Source organism: Podarcis raffonei, chromosome 2 (assembly GCF_027172205.1).
Source record: "Podarcis raffonei isolate rPodRaf1 chromosome 2, rPodRaf1.pri, whole genome shotgun sequence".
In the NCBI taxonomy this organism is placed as follows: Eukaryota; Metazoa; Chordata; class Lepidosauria; order Squamata; family Lacertidae; genus Podarcis; species Podarcis raffonei.
Genome location: NC_070603.1, coordinates 117,487,780 through 117,508,853, shown reverse-complemented (window position 1 = coordinate 117,508,853; position 21,074 = coordinate 117,487,780). Strand labels below are relative to the sequence as shown.

At 48.7% G+C, this 21,074-nt stretch overlaps 19 non-coding genes across 19 annotated transcripts; 16 read left to right on the top strand and 3 right to left on the bottom strand.

Moving 5' to 3' along the window:
• Nucleotides 1-260: 260 nt before the first annotated feature.
• TRNAM-CAU (transfer RNA methionine (anticodon CAU)) lies at nt 261-332 on the top strand. Its single transcript has one exon. It is a non-coding gene; the product is annotated as a tRNA-Met (tRNA).
• A 1,011-nt stretch (nt 333-1,343) lies between these two features.
• TRNAM-CAU (transfer RNA methionine (anticodon CAU)) lies at nt 1,344-1,415 on the bottom strand. The gene has a single exon. It is a non-coding gene; the product is annotated as a tRNA-Met (tRNA).
• A 1,000-nt stretch (nt 1,416-2,415) lies between these two features.
• TRNAD-GUC (transfer RNA aspartic acid (anticodon GUC)) lies at nt 2,416-2,489 on the bottom strand. The gene has a single exon. It is a non-coding gene; the product is annotated as a tRNA-Asp (tRNA).
• An 849-nt stretch (nt 2,490-3,338) lies between these two features.
• Nucleotides 3,339-3,410, top strand: TRNAE-CUC (transfer RNA glutamic acid (anticodon CUC)). Its single transcript has one exon. It is a non-coding gene; the product is annotated as a tRNA-Glu (tRNA).
• Nucleotides 3,411-3,610: 200 nt separating this feature from the next.
• Nucleotides 3,611-3,682, bottom strand: TRNAM-CAU (transfer RNA methionine (anticodon CAU)). Its single transcript has one exon. It is a non-coding gene; the product is annotated as a tRNA-Met (tRNA).
• A 248-nt stretch (nt 3,683-3,930) lies between these two features.
• TRNAV-CAC (transfer RNA valine (anticodon CAC)) lies at nt 3,931-4,003 on the top strand. Its single transcript has one exon. It is a non-coding gene; the product is annotated as a tRNA-Val (tRNA).
• A 441-nt stretch (nt 4,004-4,444) lies between these two features.
• Nucleotides 4,445-4,516, top strand: TRNAE-CUC (transfer RNA glutamic acid (anticodon CUC)). The gene has a single exon. It is a non-coding gene; the product is annotated as a tRNA-Glu (tRNA).
• Nucleotides 4,517-5,188: 672 nt separating this feature from the next.
• TRNAN-GUU (transfer RNA asparagine (anticodon GUU)) lies at nt 5,189-5,262 on the top strand. Its single transcript has one exon. It is a non-coding gene; the product is annotated as a tRNA-Asn (tRNA).
• A 597-nt stretch (nt 5,263-5,859) lies between these two features.
• TRNAN-GUU (transfer RNA asparagine (anticodon GUU)) lies at nt 5,860-5,933 on the top strand. Its single transcript has one exon. It is a non-coding gene; the product is annotated as a tRNA-Asn (tRNA).
• Nucleotides 5,934-5,952: 19 nt separating this feature from the next.
• TRNAS-GCU (transfer RNA serine (anticodon GCU)) lies at nt 5,953-6,034 on the top strand. The gene has a single exon. It is a non-coding gene; the product is annotated as a tRNA-Ser (tRNA).
• Nucleotides 6,035-7,442: 1,408 nt separating this feature from the next.
• TRNAV-CAC (transfer RNA valine (anticodon CAC)) lies at nt 7,443-7,515 on the top strand. Its single transcript has one exon. It is a non-coding gene; the product is annotated as a tRNA-Val (tRNA).
• Nucleotides 7,516-14,044: 6,529 nt separating this feature from the next.
• Nucleotides 14,045-14,116, top strand: TRNAE-CUC (transfer RNA glutamic acid (anticodon CUC)). The gene has a single exon. It is a non-coding gene; the product is annotated as a tRNA-Glu (tRNA).
• A 1,089-nt stretch (nt 14,117-15,205) lies between these two features.
• Nucleotides 15,206-15,277, top strand: TRNAE-UUC (transfer RNA glutamic acid (anticodon UUC)). Its single transcript has one exon. It is a non-coding gene; the product is annotated as a tRNA-Glu (tRNA).
• A 93-nt stretch (nt 15,278-15,370) lies between these two features.
• Nucleotides 15,371-15,443, top strand: TRNAV-CAC (transfer RNA valine (anticodon CAC)). The gene has a single exon. It is a non-coding gene; the product is annotated as a tRNA-Val (tRNA).
• A 1,374-nt stretch (nt 15,444-16,817) lies between these two features.
• Nucleotides 16,818-16,889, top strand: TRNAE-CUC (transfer RNA glutamic acid (anticodon CUC)). The gene has a single exon. It is a non-coding gene; the product is annotated as a tRNA-Glu (tRNA).
• Nucleotides 16,890-17,804: 915 nt separating this feature from the next.
• TRNAN-GUU (transfer RNA asparagine (anticodon GUU)) lies at nt 17,805-17,878 on the top strand. The gene has a single exon. It is a non-coding gene; the product is annotated as a tRNA-Asn (tRNA).
• A 1,113-nt stretch (nt 17,879-18,991) lies between these two features.
• Nucleotides 18,992-19,063, top strand: TRNAE-UUC (transfer RNA glutamic acid (anticodon UUC)). The gene has a single exon. It is a non-coding gene; the product is annotated as a tRNA-Glu (tRNA).
• Nucleotides 19,064-19,760: 697 nt separating this feature from the next.
• Nucleotides 19,761-19,834, top strand: TRNAN-GUU (transfer RNA asparagine (anticodon GUU)). Its single transcript has one exon. It is a non-coding gene; the product is annotated as a tRNA-Asn (tRNA).
• Nucleotides 19,835-20,971: 1,137 nt separating this feature from the next.
• Nucleotides 20,972-21,043, top strand: TRNAE-CUC (transfer RNA glutamic acid (anticodon CUC)). The gene has a single exon. It is a non-coding gene; the product is annotated as a tRNA-Glu (tRNA).
• The last annotated feature ends 31 nt before the right edge of the window (nt 21,044-21,074 follow it).

The window sequence follows — 21,074 nt, the reverse complement described above, 5'->3', positions numbered from 1 at the left end:
CTGTTAGCAGGATCCAAAGGCACACGCCTCCATTGTATCCCAAGACGGGTGGATGTCAACCATCTGCAATAGCCCAGGTGGGAAAGTCTGTATCTTCCGTTTGTAGAATAAAAATAGCCACGGCAACTGGAGACAGTGGATTCTGGCATGATACTGCCTCATTACAGGTTGGGGAATCCAAATAAAGTCATTCCCAGACCAGATACCTAGCTGACGAATGATGCAATGATCCACAGCCAGCCACTTTCTCCCAACCAGCCAGCAGAGTGGCGCAGCGGGAGCGTGCTGGGCCCATAACCCAGAGGTCGATGGATCGAAACCATCCTCTGCTAGTTGGCAGTGACTGCCTTTTGCTTTTTCCTTGGACAACCCACAAAAGAAAAGGGGGAAGAGGATCCCTTGTTGCTGCTGCTGAGTAGGACAGCACAGCAACTCCCTCCTCTGGCAAAAGGCCTGGGAGAAAGGATCCTACCGCCACTTTCCACGTTTCTTATTCTCTTCCAGCAAGAAAGCAGTTTTTCCTTCCCATTACCTTGGCAGGGGGTTCGAGGTGGATCCATCTTGGTTGGCTGCTGAGAAAAAGCTGTGTGCCTACCTAGTTTATCCTTTGAATCAGAATGTGAAAGTTGGAAGGGGTCCTGAAGGTCCTCTAGTCCAGCCTGACGCTGAATGCCAGACTGACAATGCAGGATGCAATAACAGCATGGAAGCTGGAGACAGAGGCATGTATTGCTCAGCGCTGGACACAGAACTGTGGTTTGGGGCTTCTACTGCAGACTGAATGCTGCAAACCGCTAAATCTGGTGCTCAGATTGCATATAGCAGGCAGGTCCAACAGGCACGTCTAGCGGTAGATCACTGGCTCCCGAACCCCAAAAAACAGGTTTTTCCTTCCTAAAAAAAGGTCAACAACTTTGACCTGAACACCCAAAAAGAAGGTAGATCACTGCCAGTTTTTAACTCTGTGAGTAGATCGCAGTCTCTTGGGAGCGGCCACCCCTGGTATATAGCTTCAATTAAAGCCATATATCCTAAAGACACCACAGTCTCCACTGAGCTTTGTTCAAAAGAAACTGAACCCTGGGTAAAACACTACAACCCCTGGAATCTCTTGCCACTTGGAGACTGGGGTGTGTGCAACACTATCAAAGCATAGCAAGCACCTTACTAGCAGGGTGGACCAAAGCAACAGCAGCACTCCATCTTCCTTTGAGGCGATTTCTTCTGCCAGGCCTTTTGCCAGAGGGAGGAGTTGCTGTGCTGTCCTACTCAAAAAGGGATCCCTTTCCGCCTTTTCTTTTGTGGGTTGTCCAAGGAAAAAGCAAAAGGCAGTCACTGCCAATTAGCAGAGGATGGTTTCGATCCATCGACCTCTGGGTTATGGGCCCAGCACGCTCCCGCTGCGCCACTCTGCTAGCTGCTTGGGAGAAAGTGGCTGGCTGTGGATCATTGCCTTGTTTGTCAGCCATCCGTCCCTGTCTGGGAATGTTCAGACCAAAAGAGGCTGAGGGGCAGAGTCTCTGTGGTACGATAGGTCTGTGCATCTGGATGTTACTTTGGAGGATGGCTGTGGGCACCGCATCCCTCATAAAGCAGATGACTGGTGAAGCGGATGGACTGCTAATCCATTGCACTCTGCACATGTGGGTTTGAATCCCACCCTCCTCAGCTGTTTGCAGACTTTTGCCTGCCTGCACTGTTTTTGCTTGTTGACTGAGCAAAAGGCAGAGGAAGAGATGCTGGGCAGGACTGTGATGTCATCCCTTTTAGATCATAAGACTGATGACAGGAATTGTCTCATTACCGATCTGGGCTTGAGTCTTGACTGGTGCATTCCTTCCTCTGCCTTTTAAAGAAATATTACGCGCGCGCGCACACACACACACACACACACACACCACCCTATACCCAGGGGTTTCAGGGTGGTTCACAGAAAAGATCAACATAAAAAACACAATATATAAAAGCAACATAAAAACAACAACCCAATAACACCCCATCTCCCCAAAAGGGCCACATTTTTAAAAGGGCATAGGATGTCAATCGGATCAACCAAAAGCCTGGTTAAAAAGGAGTGTTTTTGCCTGGAGCCTAACGGTGTATAATGAAGGCAACAGGCGAACTTCCCTGGGGAGAACATTCCATAGACAGGGAGCCACTGCAGAGAAGGCCCCTTCTCATGTTGCCACCTCCAGACCTCTCAAGGCACACAAAGGAGGGCCTCAGAAGATGATCTCAGGGTCCACGTAGGAGCCGTTTCAGAGGGGCAGACCAGCACTCCCCAACAAAAGGGCTGCTTAGATATTGTACTCCTAAGGGGCTACTGAGGGTGGGCTTGAACCCCCATGTGTGCAGAGGACAATAGATTAGCGATTCACCACTCAGCCACCTCGTTGCAGGTAGAAGGCCAGCAGCCGTCCCTGGGTGGGCTTGAACCACCAACCTTCTGGTTGACAGCCAGGCATGCTAACTGATTGCGCCACAGAGACCTGGGCAGGGCCGCTTATTGGCTTCTTGTTATGCTCAGTTGCTTGAGAAGTTCATTTTTTATCAAACCTGTGTTGTGGTGCCATCAGAGATATGCAAGATGATCTCTGTCCTTCCATTCTTTCAAGCGATGACCACTGTATCCAACTGCCAATATATGTCTCTCTGCTCGTCAGATGTCCTAGCGACTGGCAGCTTTCCCTCAACTCTGTCCACTGCACTTTCAAGCCAAAGGAATGCACATGGTAGTTAACTCTTATTTGTCAAAGCGGACACTTAACACTCTTTTCTACAACTCTGAATACCCAGGCACACCAGTCTAGAGTCTAGACAGTTATTCCCCAGAGCAGCTGCAGCAACAGGGGACCACTCCACAAATTTATGCATCTTTCCCCAATGGGCTGCACACACACAGCCAGAGACTGCGCCTGCTTGGAAACAGCCTCTGCTCATCCCTCTTCAATCCCCTCCTGGTTCTGGGAGACAGTTGTGCAGGAGAGGGTGTGGAAACAACTGGCCTTTAACTTTCCTGGTTTACTCTTCTTCCTCTTCTACTGACTGAGCCTGTGCTCCATCTCTGACATTTCCCCTGCCTCCAACTCTTACCTCCAGGCTGGCATAGTTCCCACAAATCACTGACCCCTTCCTCCAAGTGAGACTGCAGCCCTCCTCTCCCGTCTCAGACTTGCCAATATCTTGCCAGTCCCTGCCTTTCCCTGCCAAGTGTTTCAACTCCATTGAGGAAACCCTGCTACTTGGCATGATGTCCGAAGGGCAAAGAGCCATCTATTAGCAGTTTGATACAGTGCTCGTAGTTGGAAAGTAAGGAGGGAAGGAAAACACACTGCATATCCCTGGTGGTCTAGTGGTCAGGATTCAGCGCTCTCATCGCCATGGCCCGGGTTCGATTCCCGGTCAGGGAATTCTTTTGCCATATGGCAGGAGGGTCATTCCAGCCAAATATTTGTTATGTCAACAGTACTGAACCTTTTCCAGGAACTCATACTCTGGCCAAGACCTATTGCCAAAGGAGAGAGAGTACCCTACTCAGGAGCAAGAAAATACCCTTCTCCTCAAATTTGGGGGTTGTCCAAGTCAAAGACAAAAGGCAGCCCTTGCCGCCTAGCAGAGGATGGTTTCGATCCATCGACCTCTGGGTTATGGGCCCAGCACGCTCCCGCTGCGCCACTCTGCTGGATGGGGCATGAAGGTGTGTTTGTCAGGGCCAGGAGTCGATTCTTTTTCATCAAGTGAGGCGAAGAATCTGAACTCAAAGGGCTGGCAGGGACAGCCCCAGAGGTGCTGCAGCCAGAAGGAGCTGTGGAGCCAGTGCCCCATCCATCAGGAACATGTGGCACTGCCATTCTCTGAGCATCAAGGACTCCAAGCCAAAAGGATTTATCTTGGCCAGGGGGCAGGAACAAAGTCCACAGCTAAGGCAGAGTTTCTGTAGTGTAGTGGTTATCACGTTCGCCTCACACGCGAAAGGTCCCTGGTTCGAAACCAGGCAGAAACATGGTGCTCCACTTTTAATAATTTTTTGAGTAAAATATAGAAGAAATAACATCTAAAGCAAACATAGTGAACTACCCCAAACAAAACATAGACTGGATAGCTACTCACAATTACATTACAATGGAAGCCATTTTAAAGTCTCACAATAAAATCAATAGCAAATTACACACCTCATATGTTGTTTGCCCATAATGCTTGGGTATCCTATCTGGCCACAGATATTTTTTAGGGTCAGGTAGAATATGAACCAGTTGTGGGATCACATAAGTTATGACAGAGCACCATGTACCATCAAATGTACTTTTCAGTTTGACTCCCCTCAAATGTCTGTTCCACCCTTTAACTTCTCCAACTCAAGACTCCCCCACAAAAAACTTTGTTCCACCAGCCTTCACAGTGCTCATTGCTTGGAAGAATGGAGGAACAGAGATCAGCTTGCACATCCCTGATGGTCTAGTGGTCAGGATTCGGCGCTCTCACCGCCGCGGCCCGGGTTCAATTCCCGGTCAGGGAATTCTTTTGTCAGATGGAAAGAGGGTCATTCCAGATGAATTTCTGCTGAACACCTTCCAGGAACTCAGACCCTGAAGCCTCATTTATTTTGGTCCCGCCGTTGTGGTGCCAGTCATGGACTACCTCAGAAGGTGGACTCCCTTTTGTTGCAGGTTTTTTGAAGCGAGGTTGGAGGGCCACCTGTCAGGGAGTTGGACTAGGGTATCCTTGGGTTTCCTTCCAACTCTACGATTCTGTGTTCCCATGGACATTCATCTTGATTTGTTTGTGGAGAGCTTAGACAGCATTGCTTCAAGCAAATTGCAATTCTACACATCTCAGGCATTTTCTTCATGCTGTCTTTATTTGCAAAAAAATCTGGCTTAGGAGAAGGGGCTTGTTGTGCAATAGATCCATTTCAACTACAATTGCTCACCCTGAATTTGGTATCCTGGCAAATTGGCCCTTCCTATAGCCAAGAGAAATTGCCATCCTCCTCTTTTTTGCCCAAGAAGAGCCAAATGTGGGGGATGCCATTCAGACCTGACCATTTATCAGTGGTTATTTTGTCTGCTAGACCTAGAGCACCATTCTTCCTGGAACTGGTTCCTCTTTGAACTTGAACTAGTTCCTTTTCAAAATGAACTTTCCCAGCACCAAGCATAACAGGAGGCAGAGAAACAGCTCTGCCCAGGTCTCTGTGGCGCAATCGGTTAGCGCGTCTGGCTGTTAACCAGAAGGTTGGTGGTTCGAGCCCACCCAGGGACGGCTGCTGGAAATCTGCCTGCAATGAGGACCCTGAGTGGTGAATTGCTAATTTGTTGTGTTCTGCCCACATGGGGGTTCAAGCCCCCACCCTTAGTAGCCCTTTTCCCTAGGAGTTCAGCACATTATCCAAGCTGCCAAAAAGAGCCACTATGACTGTGAATATAGTGAGTGCTTTAAAATAAGAGAGAGGAACTTGGGGTAGTTTTTTTTCTCCCAGATCACTTTATCTCCTTATTTCACCCTTTGGCAATAAGCACCCAGTACTGCTTTTCCTCATCATAATAAGTGCAGAATAAATAAATGTGTGACTCTTACTGCTTTATTTCTGGCGAGGTGGAGAACACTGCTGAAACTGAAAAGCAGATCAAAGGAACGTTCAAAGGGTGGCGTCTAACTCTAGCCCATAATATTTAACTCTTCAAGGCTTGCTTGTTGAGTACCCTGCTCCCACTCTACTTGTGGAGCTGCAGGACAGTTCCTCCTCCTCTTTCTCCATGGAAACTGGGAAATTGGTATAAGGACACATGCACATCCCATCTTTAGTCTGTCAGTAGTGTTCCACTAATAAGTTCTTAGACCAAGGATGCTACCGCCCAGGTCTCTGTGGCGCAATGGGTTAGCGCGTCTGGCTGTTAACCAGAAGGATGGTGGTTCGAGCCCACCCAGGGACGGCGGTGGGCAGGATTCCTGGACGAGGTGGCCGAGTGGTGAAGGCGATGGACTGCTAATCCATTGTGCTCTGCACGCGTGGGTTCGAATCCCACCCTCGTCGGTCCCTTTTTGGGGTTTTCTTCTTTGGCGATTGCTCGTAGCCGAGTAGGATTGTCTTCCATGAATATGTTCCATAAATGACTGTGGAGGCCAATTCTGGATCCACTGCTTTCCACAGTGGGGACATAGGTTTCTCCATAGGAGTTGATCATGCTGAGGATTAGTTGGGTTTTGGAAGATGCCTGCCTGTGAATTTATGTGTCTAGATCAGAGCACGCTGACCAATGCACAGTCTTTGTAGTTAGGCTCTATTCCAATGGCATGAGTATCACAATGACCAGTAGATTCTTATCTGCTGCAGCCTTCATCCGTCTTCACAGTTGTAACATACTGCTTGTTATCATCCGTCTGTTGTGCCATTGAGGACTTATTGGATCATTCTTTGTCTAGATCCTACCCTTTGACCTTACTGCCTTTGGTGACCCTACTGGGAGTACAAGACTCCCGATGGCTTCACTTACAAGGATCATAGGAAAGTGCAAGCCCACCAACCATGACAAGGTGATGATCCTGCAAGTGAGCCTTTTTTTGGATATTCCTCTGCGGCATAAGCCTTTGGTTTACTATACTACCTTTGCCACTCTGTAGGGTCAGCTGTTGATTTGGCCTACAGAAGGAAAATCTGCCCCTTGACTAGGAGGCTGGCTGGCTAGTCAAGTGCCATTTCCTTGCAGTTGGTCCATCACAGGAAAAGAATAGAGAAGCAGAGATCACCATGCCCATCCCTGGTTAGGATTCACTGCAGCCTAGGTTCAATTCCCAGCCAGGAAATTGTTTTGCCAAATGGAAGGAGTGTTGCAGCACCAGCTTCTGCTCTATGGCCAGCATCAAATTATGTCAAAGAATGGAATGAAGCTGTTGCCAAGGCCTGTACTCCAGGTTGCGCTTGGGTCCCTAGGAGAGGGATTGCGGCAGCAATGATTATAGCAATCTTCAAAAATAAATAAAAATAAAGATTGGTGCTCTAAGCACATGCTTATTCTGCCTATTGGTTGATCCAGTATTGTATGTTGTGGGGGGGTGGGGTGGGAGAGATGTTATTTCTCCTTTAAAAGAAGTGTCTCCCCTTCTCTTCTGCAACAGAATTCGTTCTCCCAGATCAGTTGCCCAAGGAGGGAGGGCCTGTAGCGTCCTACTCAGTAGCAGGAAAATCTCCTTCCCGCATTTGTGGGTTCTCCAAATCAAAAGAGGAAAGTGGCTGCTGCTGCGCAGCTGACGATGGATTTGATCCATCAACCTCTTGGTTATGGGCCCAGCACGCTTCCACGGCGCCACTTAGCTGGATGGGCTATTCCCCACCCCATAAATCTGGAGCATGTGGCACCGCCATTCTCTGAGTGCCAAGGACTTCAAGACAAAAGGATCTTTCTTGGCCAGGGGGCAGGAACAAGTGCCTCAGCTAAGGCAGAGTTTCTGTAGTGTAGTGGTCATCACGTTCGCCTCACACGCGAAAGGTCCCTGGTTCGAAACCAGGCAGAAACATGGTGCTACTCTTCTTTTCTTTTCTTTTCTTTTCTTTTTAAATATGCCTACTGAATTCTTTTGTAAGGTGTAGAAAGAAATAATATCTAAAACAAACAGGAACAGACATAGTACACTACCCAAAACAAAACACAGACCCACTAACCCAGGCTTCCTCAACCTCAGCCCTCCTCATGTTTTGAGACTACAATGCCCTGCATCCCTGACCACTGGCCTTCCTAGCTAGGGATCATGGGAGTTGTAGGCCAAAAACATCTGGAGGGCCGAGGTTGAGGAAGCCTGCACTAACCCTAGGATTAATGTAGGGGGTCCAAGAGTGCCTAAGTGCCACTATTATTTCTTCTCTCTCGGTTAGGACTCCGCTTGCAAACAGTGTGACCTACAGAGCTGGCACCTTTTCTTCCAAGAGAGAGTTCACCTGGACAGGCTTTGTGGCTGGAAAGCTCCTGGTACAGTGGCACCTCTGGTGGCAAAAGGATCCATTCTGGAGGCCAATTTGAAAGGGTTAATCTCAATACTATCTGCACCTAAGCTAACTTCTGCAGTTGTGGTTAAGCAGCTAACAAAACCGCAATTGCTTTAGCTTTGCAAGCTGGGAGCTACTTCCTCTCTGCAATTACTTGAGCTCTGCAAACCAGGAACTACTCTCTGCACATGCTCTAACGCAAGAGAGGAACACACGAACAAGGGAAGGAGGGGGGCTTAGCTAGCCAGATAGCTATATACCATATAAGGAAATAAGCTTAACCTTGCTAGCTGATTGGAGAATTTGAAGAGGTGGGAAGAGATGGGCAGACTCTCAGGTATAAAGATGCTTGTTTATTTGTATCTATGGGCCAGTCTTTTGGGAACGATCCCACTGGCCACCTCTGTGCACAGATTTCAATAAAACTTTTTTTCTCCAAAGAAGAATCTTTCCTGGTGCTTTTTGCTCTCTCTTCGGCCCTGGGGACGCAGGCAAACGATTCCCTGGCAAGGATAAGGCTTCAGCCTTCATTTTGGTGCATTGGCCGGGAATTGCCCCACCCCAGGGGGCCGGGGAGGGCCAGGCCCGACCTCGGTGAACAGCCCCGGACCGGCGTTCGCGGCTCCAAGTGCGCACCCCTGCCTGTTCGTGGGGGGAGCCGGCCACACCGCTCCGGAGTGAGACACCTGGTCGAGGGAGAAAAGAGGACGGCCGAAGGAGGGGTCCGCAGCGGAACAGGTAACCCTAAGGGAAAGGGCGTGGTAGGAAGCCTGGACAGCTTCACCTGGCTGTGAGCAGTAGAGTGCCGCCAGAAAAGGGATAAAGGGTCTGGCTGTGAGCAGTAGAGTGCCGCCAGAAAAGGAACAAGGGAACTGGCCGTGGCAATAAGGTGCCGCCCCGCCAGACAGGGACGGGAAAAGGGAAAAGGGGAAACAGAGGTGGCAGTAGAGTGCCGCCAGTAAGGTTGGGGAAAGGGGAAACAGAGGGAAAATTATTTTGGTGTGTTTTGTGTGTTGCATGTTGGAATTATATTGGGGTGTGTTTTGTATGTTGCATGTCAGATACTCCAGTGGTTGAATTGTCAAGTGTGGGCCGGGGCTTAGCGTCCCCTTGGCCGAGCGATTGCAGGGCTGTGCATTTCTTGGCAACGAGAGTTCGCCAAGTCACAGCCTGTAGTGGTTGGTGTGTGAAAGGATCTTAAGCCCGGTTAGGAGCGGAGTATCTGAAAAAAAAAAAAAAAAAAATGGGGTCTGGGGCAAGCTAACGTAGTCCTCTGAAATGCTTTTTAACCAACTGGAAAGCAGCTACGAAGCATGATGATTGGGTTCAAATTGAGAAGAGAGAGGATGAGGACATTATGTGAGGTTGATTGGCCCACCCAAGGAACTAATTGGCCCTCGGAGGGCAGATTTAATTTGCAACTAATCAACCCACTATATCAAAATATCTTGAACGTCCACCCAGACCAGATCCCTTATATTTCTACCTGGAAAATCAATGTAGAAAAGAATCCACCGTGGCTAAAAGCCTGCCGAGGCGACGCCCCACAAAATACAATTTGTGCAGTCTGACCGGCAGGGAAGTCAGAAAAGCCCCCGGTGATACCAGAGCCGGAAGGAGAAGAGGGGGAAGTCATTAAACTGCCGCCACCCTATGCTCCACCAACTGCCCCTCTAGCGAATCCCCCAGGCCCAGGGCCCCAGGACCAGGGAGGAGCCGGCCCTCAGCCTGAACCCTCCAAGGTTGATGAATTAGAGAGCAAAGAGGAAGAGGATGATGAGGAGTTTATGAAGGGACTAATTGAGTTAGCAAAGAAAGGAAAAATGTGGACACAGTATCAGACAATTGAGATTGCAACAGTATGTACAACCCTATGTGAAAGAAGTGGATGTTAGTTCCCATTTGTTAGCAGCAACCAGGGCGTCCCTCCATAAGTCCCATAAGGCACAGAAAAAGGGTGGGACTGCAATGATGCCTCTACGCAGAGTGTATGACCCACCAGCCCCCAGGACAGGGTGGGGAAGCACCACCATGCACTTATACAGTCCAACATGTGCCTTTTTCAAGTGCTGATGTGTGCAATTGGAGAAATTAGAACCCTACCTTTGAGGAGAACCCAGATGATATTGCCAACGCCCCATTATAAAGGCTGCCTTTGTAGCTCAGGCAGCGTCCGATATTCGCCAAAGAAAAAATCCAGAAGCCTGAGGGGTTCATCGGCCATGGGCTGGAATAGATGTTGGAAATAGCTCAAACCACTTGCAATCAGAGAGATGAGGAGGCCCAGAGAAAAAAGGAGAAGTATCAAACAAGGAAGTTGATGGCATTACAGGCTACCACACCCACCCCTCAGGAAAGAGGAAGTGCCCGGGGAGGAGGGCGAAGCCGTCTCGGACGGAATCAGTGCGCCATCTGCCGACAGGAAGGGCACTGGAAGAGAGAATGCCCTATTCTATTATTAGGAAGAGATTTGTTGGTAAAGTTGCAAGCCCAAATTACTTTTAAAGCCATCGGGAGAAGCCACAATGTCCATTATGTCACTTGGGGAACTGGTTATGGAGGCACCCCTGAGGGAGTACTGGCGCCTCATGATGGTAAAAGAAGAGGAGGGACCCATCCCCGCCAGTATTCTGGAACAAGTGAACCACGCAGTATGGGCTGAAGGCAACCCCCTAGGAATGGCAAAGGATGTCCCACCAATAATCGTGAAGCCCAAGCCATTTGTCAATCCTGTTGCAGTAAATAAGTATCCCATCCCACGAACGGCGACTGAAGGAGTGTGGGTGCATCTAGAGCGACTGCTCCAACATAGGATCTTGAGGCAATGCCAATCACAGTGAAACACCCCTTTGTTACCAGTGAAGAAAGGAAGCAGGCTATTATCCTGATACCAGAGCCAAAGAACTGCAGAGAACTCCGTGGCTTTCTGGGGTCTGCAGGATTTTGTAGGGTATGGATATTTAATTACAGCATCATTGCCAAGCCTCTACATGAGTCAACCAGAGGAATTGAGAGAGACCCCTTTGTTTGAAGCACAGAACAACAGCAAGCCTTCGTGGATTTGAAGAGGGCACTGCAGCAAGCCCCAGCGCTTGGCATCCCAAATCCCTGAGAAACCCTTTACTCTATTCGTGGATGAGGACCAAGGGACGGCGAAAGGGGTTTTGTGCCAAAATTGGGAAGCTGGCAACAGCCAGTGGCATACCTATCTGAGCGCCTGACGCCTACAGAACAAGGCTTACCGCCGTGCATGAGAGCAGTTGTGGCAGTAGCCACCCTACTGAACAAAGCAGACAAATTTATTTTTGGCCAAGACACTGTTTGTGTGACCCCGCATGCAGTCCCAGCTCTGCTTGACATGAAGGGTACCTATTTCCTCTCCCAAGCAAAGATGAGAAAGTGTCAGATGTTATTGCTGCATCCGCGTTTGAAGTTTCAGGTCACCACCGCCCTCAACCCAGCTACCCTGTCCCCGGTAGGAGAAGGTGAGGAGCAGATGCACGATTGCATTGAAGTAATGGATGAAGAATATTTTAGCAGGCCAGACCTCAAAGATGAAGCAAACCCCCATTGGCCTTCATGGTTTGTGGATGGAAGCAGCTTTGTTAAGGCTGGACAGCGGAAGGCAGGCTATGCAGTGGTAGCCTTGGAAGACCAAGTGATCGAAGTGCAGCCACTCCCGCCTGGAACGTCGGCCCGGCTGGCATAAATAACAGCGCTCACCAGAGCCCTGACCCTAGCAAAGGGACAGAAGATAAACATTTATACTCTAAGTATGCCTTTCTGACTTTACATGCCCATGGAGCCTTATGGAAGGAAAGAGGTTTGCTTACCTCCAGAGGTAACCAGGTGCCTGCTTAGGGAGATCATTCCCCGCTATGGACTACCTAGGTTAATAGAATCTGACAATGGACCAGCCTTTGTCCACTCAGTTTTGCAATAACCCCCCATGCTAGTCAAAATGTGCAGTTTGATAATTATGTGCAGTAACTCTCCCGAGATTTTGTCTCTTTCTTAACAGGTGGACCCAGGCCCACTGCTGTTACCTCACCCCTTGGGTCCACCACACTTAAGTGAAGAAGGCTATTTTAGATTGGACAGTTACACCAAATCCTGATGATCCTCTGAAGCTAACCATCTCCAGAAGAGCGCCAGACGGCTGGACAAGTGGATGGGAGGGACGCCCGCGGGCAGCGTCCCCAATGTAGAGACTTTTTTTCCCAGCAAATTTTAAGGCACCGCCAGGACTTTTGATATTGGGGCCAGAACTCTTTGATATAGTCACTCTGTGTGTCAGGCCTCTGCAAGGGTGGATATATATTCCTGTGGGTATATGTTAATATATGTAGAGGGAGAAGCCCCTTTCGGATACAGTGTGTTGGGAAGAAATCATGAGAGTATTAAGCATCCACAAGGACAGGTGGGAAAATTGGTTAAGATAAGAGGCTCCTCCTCAGAGAGGTGGGACACAACCTCCCAAGAAGCAAGGCAGCTGATAGAGCACGAGTATCAGTGGGCCCTTCAGCAATAAAATAGATATGTCCCAGATAATAATGTCAGCATTTCAGCCACCATTGATCACATGGAAACAATGATAGCCAGGAACCTGCTGAAAACTACAGGAGGTGATCTATGGGGTTGGTTATATTTCTGGCTGCCTCATGGCAGTTGGCTCAGGCATATTGTGGTATTATTAGCAGGGCCGCTATTAATCCTTTTGCTTCTTTGCCTCTGTATACCCTGCTTGGTGCAATGCTTACAAGGTGTGATGCAAAAAAAAAAATAAAAAAAATATCATGGCCCTTATTGTTCTCCCCCAGGATTATAAACCCAAGAGACCAGGACGAACCTAGGAGATAGGTTGTCCAAAAGAAGAGGAGGGAATTGAAAGGGTTAATCTCAATACTATCTGCACCTAAGCTAACTTCTGCAGTTGTGGTTAAGCAGCTAACAAAACCGCAATTGCTTTAGCTTTGCAAGCTGGGAGCTACTTCCTCTCTGCAATTACTTGAGCTCTGCAAACCAGGAACTACTCTCTGCACATGCTCTAACGCAAGAGAGGAACACACGAACAAGGGAAGGAGGGGGGCTTAGCTAGCCAGATAGCTATATACCATATAAGGAAATAAGCTTAACCTTGCTAGCTGATTGGAGAATTTGAAGAGGTGGGAAGAGATGGGCAGACTCTCAGGTATAAAGATGCTTGTTTATTTGTATCTATGGGCCAGTCTTTTGGGAACGATCCCACTGGCCACCTCTGTGCACAGATTTCAATAAAACTTTTTTTCTCCAAAGAAGAATCTTTCCTGGTGCTTTTTGCTCTCTCTTCGGCCCTGGGGACGCAGGCAAACGATTCCCTGGCAAGGATAAGGCTTCAGCCTTCAAATTCACAACATGAAAATAGCGCAACCCATAGCGGCGCGTCTGTGCACGCGTGGGTTGCGATTCGCCGCTACTGCACACGCGCATGATGTCATTTTGTGCGTCTGTGCATGAGTGAGCACAGAAACCCGGAAGTAACACTTTCTGGTTCTTCTGGGTCGCCGCAGGATGTATCCTGAAAGAATGTAACATGAAGCAGAAGTAACATGAGGTATGACTGTACTACAATCAGAGGCCAGCTAAGCAAGTCATGCTATTTGCAAGCAGGTACAAACAGCAGGCAGCTCCTGCTTTAGGCTAAGGCCTCATTCACCCCACAAAACAGAATAATAGCATTGCAGAGTTGGAAGGAACCCCAAGGTGGGCAGGCGGGGGGCAGACTCCTTGCAACTCTCAGCCCTGATAACAAACTGGGAGCCCCAAGAAGTCTTTGACAGAAGCCACAACTGTTTAAAGTGGTACCATTGAACTTTCAATGAGTGTGGCCTTGGTTTCCCTTCCCCAGGCAAGAAGGTAGCCAAATGCTGCTTTTCAGCTTCCAAACGGAGTTGGAACTCTTCACAGCAAGCAAAGAAAACCTGCCATTTGGCAGGATGTCTGACTGGCAGAGAACCATTTCTTAGCAGTTTGATATAGAGCTCATCGATTGAAAGAACGGAGGGACAGAGATCATCTTGCACATCCCTGATGGTCTAGTGGTCAGGATTTGGCGCTCTCACCGCCGCGGCCCGGGTTCGATTCCCGGTCAGGGAATTCTTTTGCAAGATGGAAAGAGGATCATTCCAGATGAACTTCTGTTATACCACCAGTGCTGAACCCCTTCCAGGAACTCAAACCCTGAAGCCTCATTTATTTTGGTCCTGCAGTTGCAGTGCCACTCATGGACTACCTGGGAAGCTGGCAGACTCTCCTTCATTGCAGGTTTTTGGAAGTGAGGTGGACTAGGGGATCCTTGGGTTTCCTTCCAACTCTACGATTCTGTGTTCCATGGACATTCATCTTGATTTGTTTGTGGAGAACTTAGACAGCATTGCTTCAAGCAAATTGCAATTCTACACTTCTCGGGGCATTTCCCTCTTGTTGTCTTTATTTGAAAGAAATCCGGCTCAGGGGAAGGGGCTTTTTGTGCAATAGATCCATTTCAACTACAATTGCTCACCCTGAATTTGGTATCCTGGCTAATTGGCCCTGCCTATAGCCCAGAGAAGGGACGCGGGTGGCGCTGTGGGTAAAAGCCTCAGCGCCTAGGGCTTGCCGATCGAAAGTGCGCTCCCGTTGCTCGGTCCCAGCGCCTGCCAACCTAGCAGTTCGAAAGCACCCCCAGGTGCAAGTAGATAAATAGGGACCGCTTACCAGCGGGAAGGTAAACAGCGTTTCCGTGTGCGGCTCTGGCTCGCCAGAGGAGCGATGTCACGCTGGCCACGTGACCCGGAAGTGTCTGCGGACAGCGCTGGCCCCCGGCCTCTTGAGTGAGATGGGCGCACAACCCTAGAGTCTGTCAAGACTGGCCCGTACGGGCAGGGGTACCTTTACCTTTATAGCCCAGAGAAGGTGCAATTCTCTTCTTTTTTGCCCCCAAAGAGCTGCCAGTCACTGCCTCTCCCCCCACCCTATTCACTTTCAATGAGTGTGGCCTTGGTTTCCCTTCCCTGGCAAAAACTCCCCATGGAAGAAGATTGCAAATGCTCCTTTTCAGCTTCCAAATGGAGTTGGAACTCTTCACAGCAAGTAAGGAATATCTGCCATTTGGCAGGATGTCTGGCTGGCAGAGCACCATTTCTTAGCAGTTTGATGCAGAGCTTGTTTCTTGAAAGAACGGAGGGAGGGAGATCAGCTTGCACATCCCTGATGGTCTAGTGGTCAGGATTCGGCGCTTTCACCGCCGCGGCCCGGGTTCGATTCCCGGTCAGGGAATTCTTTTGCAAGATGGAAAGACGGTGATTTCAGATGAACCAAAAGGATCTTTCTTGGCCAGGGGGCAGGAACAAGGGCCTCAGCTAAGGCAGAGTTTCTGTAGTGTAGTGGTCATCACATTCGCCTCACACGCGAAAGGTCCCTGGTTCGAAACCAGGCAGAAACATGGTGCTCCTCTTCTTTTCTTTTCTTTTCTTTTCTTTTCTTTTCTTTTCTTTTCTTTTTAAATGTGCCTACTGAATTCTTTTGTAAGGTGTAGAAAGAAATAATATCTAAAACAAAAAGGAACTAACATAGTGCACTACCCAAAACAAAACACAGACTGGATATCTACCCACTAACCCAGGCTTCCTCAACCTCGGCCCTCCAGATGTTTTGAGACTACAGTTCCTAGCATCCCTGACCACTGGTCCTGCTAGCTAGGGATCATGGGAGTTGTAGGCCGAAAACATCTGGAGGGCCGAGGTTGAGGAAGCCTGCACTAACCCTAGCATTAATGTAGGGGATCCGAGAGGCCCTCTTGACCTAAGTGCCACTATTACAGTGATACCTCGGGTTAAGTACTTAATTCGTTCCGGTGGTCCGTTCTTAACCTGAAACTGTTCTTAACCCCAAGCACCACTTTAGCTAATGAAGCCTCCTGCTGCCGCCACACCGCCGGAGCACAATTTCTGTTCACATCCTGAAGCAAAGTTCTTAACCTGAAGCACTATTTCTGGGTTAGCAGAGTCTGTAACCTGAAGCATATGTAACCTGAAGCGTATGTAACCTGGGGTACCACTGTATTTCTTCTCTCTCAGTCAGGACTCTGCTTGCAAACAGTGTGACCTACGTAGCTGGCATCTGCTCTTCCAAGAGAGAGTTCACCTGACAGGCTTTGTGGCTGGAAAGCTCCTGTTATTGTCTGAACAAAATGGTTCACAAGGGAGAGGGTTGAAACAGAACAACCACGTAACCTGCTTTAAGGGGAATTGAGCCCTCTAGTCTCACTAGAGACAAACCACAAAAATCTTCCTTGGAAACCCTTGTTCACACTTGCTGCAAATTTGTAACCAAGTGATCCATGCTGAATGTTAGCCAACCAATCCTATAATCAGGGGCCAGCTAAGCAGGTCAAACTATTTGCAAGCAAGTGCAAACAGCAGGCAGCTCCTGCTTTAGGCTAAGGCCTCGTTCACCCCACAAAACATAGAATGATAGCATTGCAACGTTGGAAGGAACCCCAAGGTGGGCAGGCGGGGGGCAGACTCCTTACAACTCTCAGCCCTGATAACAAACTAGGAACTCCCAGAATCCTTTGGGGGAAGCCACGACTGTTTAAAGTGGTACCATGGAACTTTCAATGAGTGTGGCCTTGGTTTCCCTTCCCCAGGGAAGAAGATTGCCAAATGCTCCTTATCAGCTTCCTAATGGAGTTGGAACTCTTCACAGCAAGTAAGGAAAACCTGCCATTTGGCAAACTGGCAAACCACCATTTCTTAGCAGTTTGATGTGGAGCTCGTCTCTTGAAAAAATGGAGGGACAGAGATCACCTTGCACATCCCTGATGGTCTAGTGGTCAGGATTCGGCGCTCTCACCGCCGCGGCCCGGGTTCAATTCCCGGTCAGGGAATTCTTTTGCAAGATGGAAAGAGGGTCATTCCAGATGAACTTCTGTTATACCACCAGTGCTGAACCCCTTCCAGGAACTCAAACCCTGAAGCCTCTTTTATTTTGGTCCCGCAGTTGCGGTGCCAGTCATGGACTACCTGGGAAGGTGGTGGATACTCCTTCGTTGCAGGTTTTTTGAAGAGAGGTTGGAGGGCTATCAAGGGCTCTTTAGCTGCATTTTCTGCATTGAAGATAGTTGAATTAGGGTATCCTTGGGTTTCCTTCCAACTCTACAATTCTGTGTAGACTACCTTGGAAGGTGGTGGACTCTCCTTCGTTGAAGGTTGGCCCTCCAGCTGTTTTGGGACTACAATACCCATCATCCCTGACCACTGATCCTGTTACCTAGGGATGATGGGAGTTGTAGTCCCAAAACAGCTGGAGGGCCAAGTTTGGCCACCACTGGACTAGGTGATCCTTGGGTTTCCTTCCAACTCTACGATTCTGTGTTCTATGGACATTCATCCTGATTTGTTTGTGGAGAGCTTAGACAGCATTGCTTCAAGCAAATTGCAATTCTACACTTCTCAGGGAATTTTCCTCCTGCTGTCTTTATTTGAAAAAAAGCCGGCTTAGAGGAAGGGTTTTTTTGTGCAATAGACCCATTTCAACTACAATTGCTCACCCTGAATTTGGTATCCTGGCAAATTGGCCCTGCCTATAGCCAAGAGAAGATGCCACCCTCCTCTTTTTTGCCGAAGAAGAGCCAAATGTGGGGGATGCCATCCAGACCTGACAATTTATCAGTGGTTACTTTGTCTGCTAGACCCAGAACATCATTCTTCCTGGAACTGGATCCTCCTTGAACTAGTTCTTTTTCAAAATGAACTTTCCCAGCACCAAGCATAACAGGAGGCAGAGAAACAGCTCTGCCCAGGTCTCTGTGGCGCAATCGGTTAGCGCGTCTGGCTGTTAACCAGAAGGTTGGTGGTTCGAGCCCACCCAGGGACGGCTGCTGGAAATCCGCCTGCAATGGTTAAATGCTAACCTGAGTGGTTAAATGCTAATCTGTTGCCCTTTGCACACATGAGGGATTAAGCCCAGCCTCAGTATCTCTAGGAGTTTAACAGGGAAACCAAGGCCAGACTCGTTTGAAGAGAAGTAGGGGGGGCGTTACTGGGTTGTTATTTTTGTTTTGATTTTATGTTTTCGACATTTTATGAGAACCACCCTGAGACTTCTGGGTATTGGGCGGTATAGAAATTAAATTAATAAATAAAAATAATAAATAAAAGACAAAAAGCAGAAGAAGGAATGCACCAGCCATGACTCGAGCCAAGATCAGTAATGAGACCATTCCTGTCATCAATCTTAACAGCTAAAAGGGATGGCACGAAAGGACAAAGGATTGGGAGAGAGGAGGAAGAAAGCAAACTCACTCAAAAGTTCTGAGGGATGAAGTTTGTATAGTAACTAGATCTAAACTGGCTGATGGGCCACTCTCAGCTCATTTCCTTCAGCCAGGCAGAACCCACAGTGGGAACATCCTGGGCCCATAACACAGAGCTCAAGAGACTGAAACCAACCAGCAGCCCCTTGCGCTCCCCGCAGGTGCCAACTCTGCCAGGGTTGGTGCCAGAAGAGGGAGGGGCTTTGGTGTCCTGTTCAGTTATTCAGAGGGGCACTTTCCCGCCTTCTTCTGTGAGGTATACAAAGGAAAAGGAAAAGACAACAACAGCAGAGGATGGTTTTGCTCTAGCGTGGTGAAGTGTTTGTAGTGTCAGATTAGATTAGAGTGTCAGATCAGGATCTGGGCGACCACAGTCCCAATCCCAACTGGGCCATGAAACTCACGGGTTGACCGGGGCCAGCCACTGCCTCTTCCCCCCACCCTATTCACTTTCAATGAGTGTGGCCTTGGTTTCCCTTCCCTGGCAAAAACTCCCCATGGAAGAAGATGGCAAATGCTCCTTTTCAGCTTCCAAACGGAGTTGGAACTCTTCACAGCAAGTAAGGAATATCTGCCATTTGGCAGGATGTCTGGCTGGCAGAGAACCATTTCTTAGCAGTTTGATGCAGAGCTTGTCTCTTGAAAGAACAGAGGGAGGGAGATCAGCTTGCACATCCCTGATGGTCTAGTGGTCAGGATTCGGCGCTTTCACCGCCGCGGCCCGGGTTCGATTCCCGGTCAGGGAATTCTTTTGCAAGATGGAAAGAGGGTCATTTCAGATGAATTTCTGTTATACCACCAGTGCTGAACCCCTTCCAGGAACTCAGACCCTGAAGCCTCATTTATTTTGGTCCCAGTTGTGGTGTCAGTCATGGACTACCTTGGAAGGTGGTGGATTCTCCTTCGTTGCAGGTTTTTTGATGCGAGGTTGGAGAGCCACCTGTCAGGGATTTTACAGCTGTACTTCCTGCATTGAAGAGAGTTGGATTAGGGGATCCTTGGGTTTCCTTCCAACTCTTCGATTCTATGTTTCTATGGACATTCATCTTGATTTGTTTGCTTCAAGCAAATTGCACTTCTACACATCTCAGGGCATTTTCCTCCTGCTGACTTTATTTGAAAAAAATCCAGCTTAGGGGATGGGGCTTGTTGTGCAATAGACCCATTTCAACTACAATTGCTCACCCTGAATTTGGTATCCTGGCAGATTGGCCCTGCCTATAGCCAAGAGAAGATGCCATCCTCCTCTTTTTTGCCCAAGAAGAGCCAAATGTGGGGGATGCCATCCAGACCTGACCATTTATCAGTGGTTACTTTGTCTGCTAGACCCAGAACATCATTCTTCCTGGAACTGGATCCTCCTTGAACTTGAACTAGATCCTTTTCAAAATGAACTTTCCCAGCACCGAGCATAACAGGAGGCAGAGAATCAGCTCTGCCCAGGTCTCTGTGGTGCAATCGGTTAGCGCGTCTGGCTGTTAACCAGAAGGTTGGTGGTTCGAGCCCACCCAGGGACGGCTGCTGGAAATCCACCTGCAATGAGGAGCCTGAGTGGTGAATTGCTAATCTTTTGCCCTTTGCACACATGAGGGATTAAGTCCACCCTCAGTATCTCTAGGAGTTTAACGCAATAGCCAAGCAGCCCTTTTGTTGGGGTGTGCTGGTCTGCCTCCCTGAAGGGGAAACCAAGGCCACACTTGTTTAAAGAGAAGTAGGTGGGGGGGGTTGCTGGGTTGTTATTTTTGTTTTGATTTTATGTATTCAATATTTTATGAGAACCGCCCTGAGACCTTCGGGTATAGGGCGGCATAGAAAATAAATAAATAAATAAATAAATAAATAAATAAATAAATAAATAATGAAAAACAGAGGAAGGAATGCACCAGCCATGACTCAAGCCAAGATCAGTAATGAGACCATTCCTGTCATCAGTCTTAACATCTAAAAGGGATGGCATGAAAGGACAAAGGATTGGGAGAGAGGAGGAAGAAAGCAAATTCCCTCAAAAGTTCTGAGGGATGAAGTTTGTATAGTAACTAGCTCTAAACTGGCTGATGGGCCACTCCCAGCTCATTTCCTTCAGCCAGGCAGAACCCACAGTGGGAACATCCTGGGCCCATAACACAGAGCTCAAGAGACTGAAACCAACCAGCCGCCCCTTGCACCCAGAAGAGGGAGGGGCTTTGGTGTCCTGTTCAGTTATTCGGAGGAGCCCTTTCCCCCCCTTCTTTTGTGAAATGCACCAATGAAAAGACAACAACCATGTAGCAGAGGATGGTTTTGCTATAGCGTGGTGAAGTGCTTGCAGGGTCAGATTAGATTAGAGTGTCAGATCAGGATCTGGGCGACCACAGTTCCACTCTCAACTGGGCCATGAAACTCATTGGTTGACCAGAGCCAGTCACTGTCTCTCCCCCCACCCTATTCACTTTCAAGGAGTGTGGCCTTGGTTTCCCTTCCCTGGCAAAAACTCCCCATGGAAGAGGATGACCAAATGCTCCTTTTCAGCTTCCTGATGGAGTTGGAACTCTTCACAGCAAGTAAGGAAAACCTGCCATTTGGCAGGATGTCTGACTGGCAGAGAACCATTTCTTAGCAGTTTGATGCGGAGCTCGTCTCTTGAAAGAACAGAGGGAGGGAGATCAGCTTGCACATCCCTGATGGTCTAGTGGTCAGGATTCGGCGCTCTCACCGCCGCGGCCCGGGTTCGATTCCCGGTCAGGGAATTCTTTTGTCAGATGGAAAGAGGGTCATTCC